Genomic DNA, 14,860 nt, shown 5'->3' on the forward strand with positions numbered 1-14,860 from the left:
CATCAAACATGATTTTGGACTATGAACTATGAATCAATACTCAAATTAAACATAGAATGGACACGAAACACTTCGATCTTGCTACTTTTCTGAAGAAAGTTGTTTGAACCGTTCGATTTTGACTTTTCTGGAGAACAAGAGTTCGAAACGTTTCGATCTACAAGTTCTTTGAAGACGAGCGTTCAAAACGTTTCGATCTACAGGTTTCTACAGGTTTGATTTTGGATCCTTACGTTTTTTAGGGTTTCAACTTTCTTTTCGAATTTTTCTGAATCAAAACCCTAATTCGAACTACTTTCTTCATTAATCATGGATTTGAACCTCAATTGATGAAATAAACGGTGAATTTTGGACGATTCATATTTCTAGGGTTTCGTTCGAACTTCTTCGAATCTTTTTCAAAATCTTTCTTCAATTCACCGTTTATTCTTGATTTCAAACCTTCGATGATGATTTCGAAGCAAAAACGAGAAGGTTTTTATGAATATACCTGGATTTGTTTGGAGATTCGAACGTAAGATCCTTGAGCAAGCTTCGGGACCGAAAATAAATCGGTGTTTTGATCTTTCTCTTCTTCGAACTGTGATCTTGCTTCAATTTCCCCTTTCTTCTCTCTCTGACCTTCGTCTTGTGATCGCCTACGGGCTTGAATTGCAAGAGGAAGAAGAAAAACGTTCGATGATGATGATTTTCGTAGAAAATCTCTGAGAACGAACCAAACTCAAAAGAACTTCGTTGAATTTTTATGCCTCCGTTTTGATTTTTCAAAAGTTCATATTGATTCTGTATGTTTGATGATGAATGTGGTGGAACTGGTATGAAACTGAGAATTTGTGCGGTGGTTTTGATTCTGTTGTGGCGGTTTTGGATTCTGTTACGGTGGTGATGGAATTCTGTTACGGTGGTGATTGGAGAGAGAAATTCTGTTAGAGTTTTCTGATGGTGATGTGTCACTGAGTAATTGGGAAATTTTTTTGTGTAATTGGTGATGTGGCCTTAATTTATAGGCCAAGTGTAGTGTTCTGGACCAATAGCCTTGTGACACCTGGAACTGAACTTGAAATAATTCGGCCTTGGACTATTTTTGGACTTGGGGACCTGTTTGCAATTTTGAGAAATAAAAGGACTGACCTGCAAAAAATAAGAACTTAAAAAGAGATGACCTGGACACAAAAAGGACTATCTTGCAATATTTGGGACAAAAAAGGACTTAAAAAGGAAAACTCAAAAATTCGAAAATAATAAAAACTTTAAAAGTGAAATTTAAACTAGGAAAAGGACTTACATGCAAATTTTGGAAATGTTGGGACTTTTAAAAAAAATGATAAAGTTGAATTAAAAAAGGTAATTTGAAACAAACGTAAAGTGAAACGTCTAAAATTTGACAAAACGGACTAAAATGAACCAATGGCCTAAATGAGGTACTTTAAAGTACCTCTCTGCCGAAATTTCGTGTGAAATGACCAAAATGCCCCTGGGGCTAAAACGACTGTAAATGATTCAGATACGAATTTTAAAATGGATTTTTAACAAGGAATTGAATCAAAGACTCATACAAGCAAAATTAAAAGACTCAGAGACAATTTTTAGGATTTAAACAGTGACTTGACACTTGAAATGACCAAAATGCCCCTAGGGGCAAAACTGACTCAAAATGACTTCAAATGCAAATTTTGGAATGGATTTTAACATAGAATGAAACAAAGGCTTATTCTAAACAAAGGCTTATTCTAACCAGATGAAAAGACTCAAACAAAATTTAAAAGACTGAGAGAAATTTTGACATAGGAAATGACCAAAATACCCTAGCATGTGAATTTTGCAAATAACATTGAAATAAAATGCAGAGAAAGATGCGATTGATCAGAGACATATCAAATGACTTGAAATGCAAGAAAGGAAGAATCGAACAAGTATTTTTAGGTCCAAAATTAGGGTATAACAATACCCAATTCTATTTCAAAAATAAATCAAAGCAAAAGAGGATAATGCTTGGGAGAGTCGTAACTGGAATATGCAAGCACCATAAATAAAAAATCCAAATAAGAAACATAAGAATAACTCCCCAGAACTCACCAAAATTAACAGTCAAAATTAATAACAAACACAAGGTGTGGGAATCAAAATGGTTCATGGCATGCTCAAGTTCTCAAAATTTCTCAGTGCAACCTGTAATACAAATCATTCATTAGTTACAAGTAATAACCAACAAGAAGCAATTTTGCTGGTTAGATGCAAAAAGTCCGATTCAAAAAAGAATTAATTAAAAAAAGCAAACAGAGAGAGAGAACGAGCGACGAATTCTCGTTTGGATTAGGTGACGGATTCGCCGGAGAAGACAGAGGAATTAGGTGACGGATTAGCCGGATTCGCCGGAGAAGACAGAGGAATTAGGTGACGGCGGTGGGGAACGGAGTTGACGGCGGTGGAGGAACGGAAGTGACGGCGATGGGGTGGACGGAGGATGGAGGGTGTGGTGGAGGTGGTCGGTTGAGAGAGGAATGCATAGAGATGAAGGGGTTGCTCTACCACTGGAATGCAGAGAGAGGAATGCAGAGAGAGATGAAGGCTAGGATTATTACAAGTGTCCAATAAATCTAATGGTTGGGAAGTCATTATGCATGGTGCATAAACAAAGGCTTATGCACCATAACTTTTGCCATCCGTCCCTGCCTTGGCAAGTTGACCCGCATAAAGAAAACGTTTGTTCATTTACCTCTTATAGAAATTATAACACCAACAATCAATTATCATGATTTTCAACAAAAGAAATGGTATAAGAACATAAACACACATCCACATAAGCTACAAAATATCCAAACCAAAGATGACATTGTCTATGACCCAATAAATTAGTGTTCTAGCTGAAGGTGAGAAAAACACAAGAAGGGGGGTTGAATTGTGTTTTGAAAAATTCTTCGTTTCTCCTAAAAACTGAACACACTGATCAGAAGCTAGGTGAGACAGCTTCTGAAGTGATAATCAGAATCTAAATGCAGCGGAATAAAACAGAGAGAGAGAAGAAGAACGACACAAAGCAATTATACTGGTTCCTTCCACAATCCGGAAGTAGTCCAGTCCCCCTTGCACTTCCAAGGAGATTTCACTATGAGTAATATCTGATTACAAATGCTCAAGCACACAAGCAAGAGACTTCCAATACTCAAGCACACAAGCAAGAGACTTCCTTTGCTCAAGAACACAATCAAGAGACTTCCTGCTCAAGCACAACTGCAAGAGACTTCCTAACTAAACAAAATTACACAGAAAATTGTTTAAGGTTGAACACTTGATATACAATCAGAGGTGCTCACAATACAAATCAGATACAGACTCAATGGACTTAAGAATTTCTAAGATATGACTTTGAGACACATAAATTCTAAGTGAATGCAGAACAATTTCAGCAGAGGTTTGACACTTGTAGAAATCTTGTGAGTCTTTCGTTCAGCGTTCTTGCATTACCAAATCTCTAGGTCTTCACTCCTTTATATAGAGGTGTGAAAGAGACGTTGTGAAATTGCCAGCACACCAAAGAGTCGTTGTTGAAGCTTGATCTTTCACCAATGATATTTTGCCTGATTTGGTTGTTGTCCTATGAAGAACCAATTTGAAATCCATTCCTTATCCAAAGGAACATCTATGCAGGCGAAGCCGTATTCTGGAGCTGTTTTCTTGTCTTGTAGCGTGGACACAAAACAGAGTAGTGGAGAAGGTGGTTGTACAGTTCGTACAAAGTACAATGTCAACGCTTTCGTCCAAAATGCAAGCACAAGCCTTCAAACACCTTTGAAATGACCGTTGCAAAATTCCACTAATCCTTTGTTTGTGTTTTCGAATCCAATAGACAGCTTTTGCATTGATAAATCTTCCATTCTTGAATCTTTTGCAAATCCAGTTGAGATTCAGCTTCTGGTGAAATAGCTTCTGATGAGGCAGCTTCTGATGATGCAGCTTCTGATGATATGACTTCTGCAGCTTCTGATGATATGACTTCTGGACTTCTTGTCTTCAGGAGCACTATTCTTACTTCAGAAGCGTCTTAACTTCAGGAGCACTATCCTTACTTTAGAAGCGACTTTTAACTTCAGGAGCGCTTTTTCTCTTCAGTAACAAGTTGCCTTCAGGAGCGTCCAAGCTTCAAATTTTTGTTGTTTCCTTTGCTCTTTATTTGCTCATTCAGAACCAATGATGATGTAACTTTATAATTATGGTCCTGTACACTTGAACAAATATTAGCTAGTCCAATTTACAATTTTTAATACCTTGTTATCATCAAAACTCTTTAAGGTTCATTGTTAAACACATTTTGCTCCAACAATCTCCCCCTTTTTGATGATGACAAACAAAAGTATTTAAAATTGATCAATTGTTGTTAATCTAATTAACAAGTTGACTTTGGGGTTCTGAGGTTTGTAAGCTCAGAGTCTGAGGTTTGTAAGCTCAAACTCCCCCTGAGTCTGATAGTCTTTAAGGTGAGGTTTGTAAGCTCCCCCTAAGTTCTATCCAGGTTAATTAAATTCATTTTTCGCATAATAAAAATATCAGAGCTTTAAAAAATTGAATCAATGAAAGAATTAACTTATAGAAAAGAAGAATGGTTCAATTAATTTTACTTGAATTTTGATACTTCTTAGTTCGTTCATAGCTTATACCAATAAGGTCACAATGATAGAAGTTTTTCAAAAATTTCAAATGCCATTAATGGGGCTCAGAGCCTTTAAATACTTGTCACATATACTCCCCCTTTTGTCATTATCAAACAAAATGAAATAAACAAATAAGCATAAAAGACAAAAAGATTTGAGAAAAAAAAAGAAACTCAAACAAAAGAGAGTATACAAGAAATTAATTAAATAAATCAGATAAAAAAAATATGAGCATGAATATCCAATTATCAGAAGCAGTAAGCAGTCAGAAGCAGTAAGCAGTCAGAAGCAGTAAACATTCAGAAGCATAGAGAAATAAAACAAGATGGTTTCAGAAACAAGGACTAAGAATTTAAAACAAACAACAAAAAATAACACAAATGTGTGCAACTAAGGGTTGGTTTGTTGTTGTTTCTTCATCTTCTCCATTTCTTCAATCTTCTTCTGCAACAGTTCTTCAAGCTGTTGTTGCCTCTGGAGAAGAGCCTGTTCCCTTTCTCTAGCTTCTTGCTGCTGCTGTGCCATCTGTTTCTTCAGAAGCTTACACAACCTTGCTTCTCTGGTCAAGTAGGCCGTTTCTGAGAAGAAAGGCTGGTTTGCCAGGAGCAGTGTAGAACTTCTTACTCTGAGACTCTGATTCAGATGCTCCATTAACTTCCTGACAGAAGCTTCCTTGCTTCTGATGCACTTAGCCCTTATGCTTTCAATTAGCTCAGTTGCCCGGTTCTGAAGAGATGCCCAGGAGTCTTCATATGCACTTGTGAGATCAATTGTCCTTCGTTGATCCACAAGATTATGCATCTGACTCAGGATTGTGAGAAGCTCAGAATTAATATATCCAGATTCCAGGATGTTTGAGGGTGGTTGTTCAAGGATTTCAAGATCAGAATCACTGATTTCCAAATCTTGAACAGGGTTAGGAACTGGAATGGTAAAGTGTGTTTGTGTGTTTGAAGATGAAGGCTGGTTTGAAGCAATGTGTGTGGTAGAGGTTGAGGCTTGAACATTGACTAGAGAGTTGTCAACATCCATGGGAGTTGGTTCTGGGGAGTGTTCAATTTCAGTTGGTGGTTGTTGTGGTGAAGTTGATGTTTGAGTGTTGAGTTGGGGGTCAATGGTAGCTGTTGGTGATTGTGGGGGTGTTGTGGGTTTATGTGGTTCAGGTGTTTGTTGTTGGGGGTTTTCTGAAACAACATTTTCAGAAGCAGCTGCTTCTGAAGTTGCTTCAGAGGCCTTTTCTGAAGTAGATTTGTCTATGGGTAACTCACCTGAGAAGTGAAGAGCAAGATTGTCTAAGACAGAAGTGTCTTCTATTGGTTCAGGTACTGATGGTGAAGAAGGTGAAATGGGGATAGAGGTGACTGGAATCTGGATTTCCTGAACTACAGGACCAGCTTCAGAAGTGATCTTCTGTGGACTAGCAGCTTGAGGATCTACTTCTGAAGTTCCCTCTTCTGGAGCATTCTCCATAAATATCATCATTTCTTCATCCTCATTGTCTTCAGTAGATTTACCAGCAATGGCTCTTACTTCAGCCAATTTCTCTTTGAAGTACCTATCACAATCTTCCATACCCAAGGCCTTGAGCTTTTCATCTCTTTGATGAGTGTATTGTGCTTTTAGATCCTTTTTGTCTGAAATAAGATCAGAAGCACGTTCATCTGCCATCCTTTTCCTTATTGGAGTCATCTCAACCATAGGACTCACAAGTTGAAGGGGAGCCTTCTTCTTCTTCAGCTTGGGATCAGCCTCTTCTTTCTCCATTTCTTCAAGAGCTTCCTCCAGCTGCTCTTGGGTGATTATCAAATCTGCCTTACCTTTTCTTCTTTTCTGAGGAATAGAGGCAGCACCAACCTTCTGCATCTTTCCTTTATCCTTGATAGAAACAGGTTTAGCTATAGCAGCTTCTGACTCAGTACTAGTTCTTGCCCTCTTTCCTTTAGTAGGAGCAGCATCAGATTCCGAACTCGTTCTGGCCCTTTTCCCTTTAGGTGCATCAGAAACAGCAGCTTCTGACACAGCAACTGCTTTGGCCTTCTTGCCTTTCCCTTTAGCAAGAGCAGCTTCCTCCTGAGACTTCGCATCTTCCTCCAAGACGTACTCAGCTACTAATCTAGCTAAGTGTTCAGGATTACTTTCCTTAACTATGGAAGGAAAGTCCCTGATAATCTCAGATTCTTCTGTGGTCAACTCCAACCATTTCTCATCTTTAGGAGCTGTCTTGAAAAAGTGCATTGAATGCAAAGTCTTGCTACTGATAGTCTTCTCTGTAGTAGAAACTTCGAAGCATTTATCAGAAGCATCCCTTGTTCTTCTCAACAAATCCAGCACTTTCCCTTGATAAAAGATCTCAGAGAGCAATCTTCCATAGGGCACTTGTTTCCTTCCTTTGATTGTGCTTTCATTAATAGCCCAGCAGAGATGATCCAATACATATCTTGGAAAGTTTATCTTTTCCAGATTGGTCATGAAATAGATTGCTAGCTTCTGTTGGTTATTGGGTTGATCAGACCCACCTGCTCTTTGAAAGAAGCAATCGTTGCTGAATTTCACCAACATTCTATTGTGAATCTCCATTTCAGAAGGCTTAGCATCTTTGTTACCACCCAAAAGAGTGTTGTAGTAGTTTTGCAGCAGGACATCATCCTTCTTAACAATTTCTTGAAACCTTCCTTCTGCATCCATTCTACAAGCTTTAGCAACTATCTCCTCTGTGATGATTACGGGAATACCCATCACTTCAGACCTTATCTCAAGGCTACTGAAGGAAGTGGGATTCAACTCAATCTCCTTCTTTCCTTTCTTCGACCCAGCTGGTTTATCTGCTGCCTTCACAGGCTTTCTATTGACAATTTCAGCCCTTAACCAGAAATCTTTGACCAAGTTCACATATGTTGGCCCATTTAGCATGTTGAAGTAGCCAGACAGTTTCTGAGTTTCTACGTAGCCTTCCATGTCCACTTCGTACTTCTTGAGTGAAGTGAAGTCCACTGGTGATTCTACTTGGACGATTAAGGATTTCCATGGAATATCCATAGTCTTCTCTTTGTAGATGGACCCAGATTCTGATACGCTTTGCTCGTTTGATGTAGATTCTGAAACTTTTGAGCTTGATGATGCCATTTGATGATTGACGAAGATTTGAAGAAGATGAAGATTTTAGGGTTCTAAGTTTGAGAGAATGCGCTTACTTCGCAAGAAGTTTGAGAGCAAATGTGTTTGTTGTGAGTGAGTAGTGTGTGAATTGTCAAAGTGTTAAAAGTAAAACGATTGCAATTTAAAAGAGACAAACAAACATAACATTAATGACAAAATTGGGGGCGCGTGAAAAGTACTTTCAAAGCTATTAAATCATCATTGCCCTTTTAGTTATACACCAACACATACAGGCACGTAAGAAGTTCACAGAGTAACTACCAAGTTAAATGGGCCAGAAGTTACTTTTTAAAAGGTAACTTCCAACGTTTCCACTAATTCAACTATTCAGAAGCAACAAATCCAGCTTCTGGACTTCAGATGCTGACGTCATCATCAGAAGCGAGTTTTCCTCAGAACCTCAATAAAGAGCTTCTGATGGACTACCGCTTCTGAACTAACTTCAGAACCTAAAATCCTATTCAGGAGCAAGCAAGCATTTAATCAGATACAAAGTGCATGTTCAAATTTTTCTTTATAAAATCAAATCTTTCAACAGTTAAAGGCTTAGTAAATATATCAGCCCATTGATTTTCAGTATCAATGAATTGTATATCTAAAATTCCTTTTTGAACATAATCTCTGATAAAATGGTGTTTGATTTCAATGTGCTTAGCTCTTGAATGCAAAATTGGATTTTTAGACAAACAAATAGCAGCAGTATTATCACAATAAATGGGAATACTGTTAGCAGTTATCTGATAATCTTCCAACTGATGTTTCATCCAAAGTAGTTGTGTACAACAACTTGCAGCTGAAATGTATTCTGCTTCTGCTGTAGACATAGCAATAGTTGTTTGTCTTTTGCTAGCCCAGGATATAAGATTATCACCCAGAAATTGACAATTGCCACTGGTTGACTTTCTTTCAATCCTATCACCAGCATAATCAGCATCACAGAATCCAATTAGCTTATAATCTAAGGATTTCCTATAAAGGAGTCCAAGATTAGTCGTTCCTTTCAAATACCTGAAGATTCTCTTGACAGCAGTCATATGAGATTCTCTAGGATCTGATTGGAATCTTGCACACAAGCATACACTGAATAAAATATCAGGCCTAGATGCAGTGAGGTATAACAAAGAACCAATCATACCTCTATACAGCTTCTGATCTACTTTAGCTCCTTCATCTTCTTTGCTTAAGGTGCATGTAGGGTGCATTGGAGTGTTCATCACCTTACAATCTTCAAGTTTGAACTTCTTCAGAAGCTCCTTTGTGTACTTTGATTGATGAACATAGACTCCATCTTTGCATTGATTGATTTGAATGCCCAGGAAGAATTTCAGCTCTCCCATCATGCTCATTTCAAATTCATCCTGCATTAACTCAGAAAATTCCTTGCAAAGAGATGCATTAGTAGAACCAAATATTATATCATCAACATATATTTGCACAACAAGAATATCTTTCTCAAGGGTCCTTCTGAAGAGTGTAGTATCAACCTGTCCTCTTTTAAAATCATTTTTGATTAAGAAATTACTTAGTCTATCATACCAAGCTCTGGGAGCTTGTTTCAAGCCATATAGTGATTTCTTCAGTTTAAAAACATGGTCAGGATATTTAATATCCTCAAATCCAGGAGGTTGCTTGACATACACTTCTTCTTCTATGACACCATTTAGAAATGCACTCTTGACATCCATTTGATATAATATTATGCCATGATTAACTGCATAGGAAAGAAGTAACCTGATTGCTTCCAATCTTGCAACTGGAGCAAACGTTTCAGTGTAATCAATGCCTTCTTGTTGACTATACCCTTGTGCAACAAGCCTGGCTTTGTTTCTTGTTACTTCACCTTGCTCATTCAGCTTGTTTCTGAATACCCATTTTGTTCCAATAATGTTCTTGTGCTGAGGTTTGGGTACCAGATCCCACACATCATTTCTTTGAAATTGATTCAACTCTTCTTGCATAGCTAGGATCCATCCATCATCTGAAAGTGCTTCATCAACTGTTGTAGGTTCAATCATTGAGATTAGTCCAATCATTGACTCCTCTTGTCTGAAATGTGATCTTGTTCTTCTTGGACTATCTTTGTTTCCAATGATTAGCTCCTCAGGATGTGAAGACTTGTGTTTGAATGTGTTTCTGGGAGGATCTGCTTGATGTGAGCCATCTTGTGCTTCATCAGAAGCAGCTTCATCTTGTGCTTCTGATGTGGGTTCAGCTTCTGGACTATCTTCAGATTCAGCTATCTGATCAGGTTCTGGAGTAGCTTCAGGAACCTGTATCTCTGCAGAACTTTCACCTTGCTTTGAAGTTTTATCTTCAAGCTCCTTGTCATCAAATTTAACGTGCATAGATTCTTCAACACAAAGTGTTTCTGAATTATACACTCTGTATGCCTTTGACCTTTCAGAGTAACCTAAAAAGATTCCTCTTTGGGCCTTGGCATCAAATTTCTTTAGGTAGAGCTTGTTGTTCAGAATGTAACATGTACATCCAAATTGATGAAAGTAAGAGATATTGGGTTTTCTTCCTTTAAAGAGTTCATATGCTGTTTTCTCCAAAATAGGTCTAATATAGATCCTGTTTTGAACATAGCATGCTGTATTCACTGCTTCTGCCCAAAAATGTTTTGGTAAATTGTTTTCATGAATCATGGTTCTGGCCATTTCTTGTAAAGTTCTATTCTTTCTCTCTACAACCCCATTTTGTTGTGGTGTTCTAGGAGAAGAGAACTCATGGAAAATTCCATGTTTTTCACAAAAAGCTTCAAATGGCTCATTTTCAAATTCTCCACCATGATCACTTCTGACTTTCAAAATTTTTGATTCTTTTTCAGATTGAATTTGAGTGCAGAAGCTACTGAATACATCACACGCAACATCTTTACTCTTTATGAATTTCACCCAAGTCCATCTGCTGTAATCATCAACAATGACTAATCCATATCTACTTCCATATAAGGATGCAGTACTCACTGGTCCAAATAAATCAATATGGAGTAATTCTAAAGGTCTTGAAGTTGAAACAATGTCTTTGGTTTTAAAAGATGATTTCACAATTTTCCCTCTCTGACATGCACCACAGAGTGCATCTGAATGATAGTCAATGTCTGGTAGCCCTTTCACAAGTTGTAACTTACTAAGCTAAGAGATTAACCTCCAGTTAGCATGTCCCAATCTTCTGTGCCACATCCATTTCTTATCATTCACTGATAGTAGGCAAACCACCTTCTGATCAGCCAGTTCAGAAAAATTGATTTTATAGACATTGTCAACTCTCTTTCCCTTGAACACAATGGATTTGTCTTCCTTGTTGATTACTGCACAGTTGGGTTTTTCAAAAAGCACATCATAACCATTATCACAAAATTGACTAATGCTCAAAATGTTATGTTCAAGACCATCTACCAACCATACATTATTAATTGAGGTAGAGGAATTACCAATAGTTCATGTACCTATGATCTTGCCTGACTGGTTGCCTCCAAATTTCACATTTCCTCCCTCTTTCATTGTTAGGCTGAGGAACATGGACTTGTCTCCTGTCATGTGTCTTGAGCAACCGCTGTCTAGGTACCATGATCTTTGCTTTGGCACTGCTCTTAGACATACCTGCATCATTGACATTTTTAGTTTTAGGTACCCATTGTTCTATGGGTCCTGGAAGGTTAGTACTTAAGGCTTTACTCTTCACTTCTTGTACCTTGTGCTGTGAGTTGGGTTGCTTCTGATTAACCATCACCTTAGGTTTTGGTACTTCAGAAGCAGCAACTGTCTTCTTCTGAAACTTAGACTTCAGAACCCCAGATTTTGGTTTCACCAGACTCTGAGGAATAGGTTCTGATCTTTTCAGGATCCTGACCTTTGAAGTCTTGGAATCAGAGTTGATCATAGCCTTTGACTTAGAGTTCTTTGGCTTTGAAGTAATTTTAGCCTTAGAACTAGAAGCTTCAGGTTCTGATTGAACAACAGTTTCCAACTCAGCCCCTTCTGGTACAAAGAATGTTTTCAGACCTTCCTTGATGCATTCACAACAAGATTTTAGATTGGTTTTCTCAAGTTTCACTTCTGGAAAACCAATTCCTCTGCCGTTGTTCTTGTAAATGCTATAAATCATAGAAGCCACTCTGCTTCTGTCAATGCCAGATATAATAAAATCTTCAAGAGCAATTTCATGGTTACTTAAAGGTTTTTCATTACACTTTTCTTGTAGCTTCTGACATAAGAACCTGAGCTGATCTTCATATGTTTTACACATGAAGTCAAAGCCCCTAAGTCCTTGTTCAGAAGCTTTCAGATCCAATAGAGTTGATTTTTGCTGTTGTACCAAATCAGCATATTTTTCTTTTAAATCCTTCAACTCATTGGTTCTTACTTCAAAATGTGTAAGAAGTTCTTTAAGTGACTCAACAAGTTCATTTCTGGGAATTTTGGAATATACCTCGTTTTCATCTTCTGAGTCTGAATCTGATCCAGCTTCTGAAGTTGCTGTTGCTACCAACCCAACAGCTACCTTTGCATCTTCATCAGCTTCCTCTTTATCAGATCCAGATTCACTACCCAAATCATCCCAGGTTGCCATTAAACTCTGCTTAATCTGCTTCTTGAGTTTGCTTGGTTTGAATGTAGACCTCTTTGACTTGTCCTTTGACTTTTCTCTTTGAAGATCAGGGCATTCAGCAATGAAGTGACCTGGCTTCTTACAGTTGAAGCATCCCTTCTGATCTTCTTTCCTTGAGCTTCTGGAGTTACCCCTTTTGGCGAGAAACTTTCTGTTCTTCTTGGCCAGATATTGAAGTCTGTTTGAGAGCATGGCCATTTCAGCAGCATCTGGTTCAGAATCTGAACTTGACTGTTCTTCCTCTTCAGATTCAACCACTTTGAGAGCTTTTGATGACTTGCCTTTGGATGGAAGAGCTATTGATTTACTCTTCTTAGTAGACTCATGTTCATTAAGACTTAACTCATGAACTTTGAGAGAACTAACAAGATCTTCGACACTTAAAGTGTTTAAATCTTTAGCTTCCTCAATGGCACTTTTGGTCTCCATCTGGCAGGTAAGCTTCTGAGTATCTTGCTTACATGATCAGAAGCAACATAGCTCTTCTTTAGAATCTGTAGCCCAGAAACTAAGGTTTGAAACCTTGAGTACATCTCCTCAATAGTTTCATCATCCTTCATCTTGAATAACTCATACTGATGTACAAGCAGGAGAGCCTTTGCTTCTTTGACCTTCTTGCTCCCTTCATAATTTGAACAGAGAGAAGCAAACATAGCTTTAGCAGTGGATTTGTCACTCATCTTCATATACTCTGCTTTGGGTATGGCAGTGACAAGGGCTCCTCTGATAATATGATGCTTCTTGTAAAGTTTCCTCAGTTCTTGAGTATGTTTCTTTCTATCCACAGCAGCTCCTTCTTCATCAAGGACTAAATCACCAACACCATCTTCCAGAATATCCCATAATTCTTCATCCAGGCTCATGATGTAACTGTAAAAGTTGGTCTTCCACCAAGAGAACTCTTCAGCATCTCCATTGAACTTTGGAACTTTTCCAACACTAGTTTTCTTACTATCACTATAATCATGTGAGACATGTTTATAGCTAGTATCACTAGGACCAGTAGGAGGAGGAGTAGACATGTTTTTCTCAGATCTTTGACTGTTGCACGGTTAAGTGTTACACAACAGACCAAGGCTCTAGATACCAATTGAAGGTGAGAAAAACACAAGAAGGGGGGTTGAATTGTGTTTTGAAAAATTCTTCGTTTCTCCTAAAAACTGAACACACTGATCAGAAGCTAGGTGAGACAGCTTCTGAAGTGATAATCAGAATCTAAATGCAGCGGAATAAAACAGAGAGAGAAGAAGAACGACACAAAGCAATTATACTGGTTCCTTCCACAATCCGGAAGTAGTCCAGTCCCCCTTGCACTTCCAAGGAGATTTCACTATGAGTAATATCTGATTACAAATGCTCAAGCACACAAGCAAGAGACTTCCAATACTCAAGCACACAAGCAAGAGACTTCCTTTGCTCAAGAACACAATCAAGAGACTTCCTGCTCAAGCACAACTGCAAGAGACTTCCTAACTAAACAAAATTACACAGAAAATTGTTTAAGGTTGAACACTTGATATACAATCAGAGGTGCTCACAATACAAATCAGATACAGACTCAATGGACTTAAGAATTTCTAAGATATGACTTTGAGACACATAAATTCTAAGTGAATGCAGAACAATTTCAGCAGAGGTTTGGCACTTGTAGAAATCTTGTGAGTCTTTCGTTCAGCGTTCTTGCATTACCAAATCTCTAGGTCTTCACTCCTTTATATAGAGGTGTGAAAGAGACGTTGTGAAATTGCCAGCACACCAAAGAGTCGTTGTTGAAGCTTGATCTTTCACCAATGATATTTTGCCTGATTTGGTTGTTGTCCTATGAAGAACCAATTTGAAATCCATTCCTTATCCAAAGGAACATCTATGCAGGCGAAGCCGTATTCTGGAGCTGTTTTCTTGTCTTGTAGCGTGGACACAAAACAGAGTAGTGGAGAAGGAGGTTGTACAGTTCGTACAAAGTACAATGTCAACGCTTTCGTCCAAAATGCAAGCACAAGCCTTCAAACACCTTTGAAATGACCGTTGCAAAATTCCACTAATCCTTTGTTTGTGTTTTCGAATCCAATAGACAGCTTTTGCATTGATAAATCTTCAATTCTTGAATCTTTTGCAAATCCAGTTGAGATTCAGCTTCTGGTGAAATAGCTTCTGATGAGGCAGCTTCTGATGATGCAGCTTCTGATGATATGACTTCTGCAGCTTCTGATGATATGACTTCTGGACTTCTTGTCTTCAGGAGCACTATTCTTACTTCAGAAGCGTCTTAACTTCAGGAGCACTATCCTTACTTCAGAAGCGACTTTTAACTTCAGGAGCGCTTTTTCTCTTCAGTAACAAGTTGCCTTCAGGAGCGTCCAAGCTTCAAATTTTTGTTGTTTCCTTTGCTCTTTATTTGCTCATTCAGAACCAATGATGATGTAACTTTATAATTATGGTCC

This window comes from Medicago sativa, chromosome 3, assembly GCF_051527215.1.
Source record: "Medicago sativa cultivar Bolivia chromosome 3, Bolivia_mono, whole genome shotgun sequence".
Taxonomy (NCBI): domain Eukaryota; kingdom Viridiplantae; phylum Streptophyta; class Magnoliopsida; order Fabales; family Fabaceae; genus Medicago; species Medicago sativa.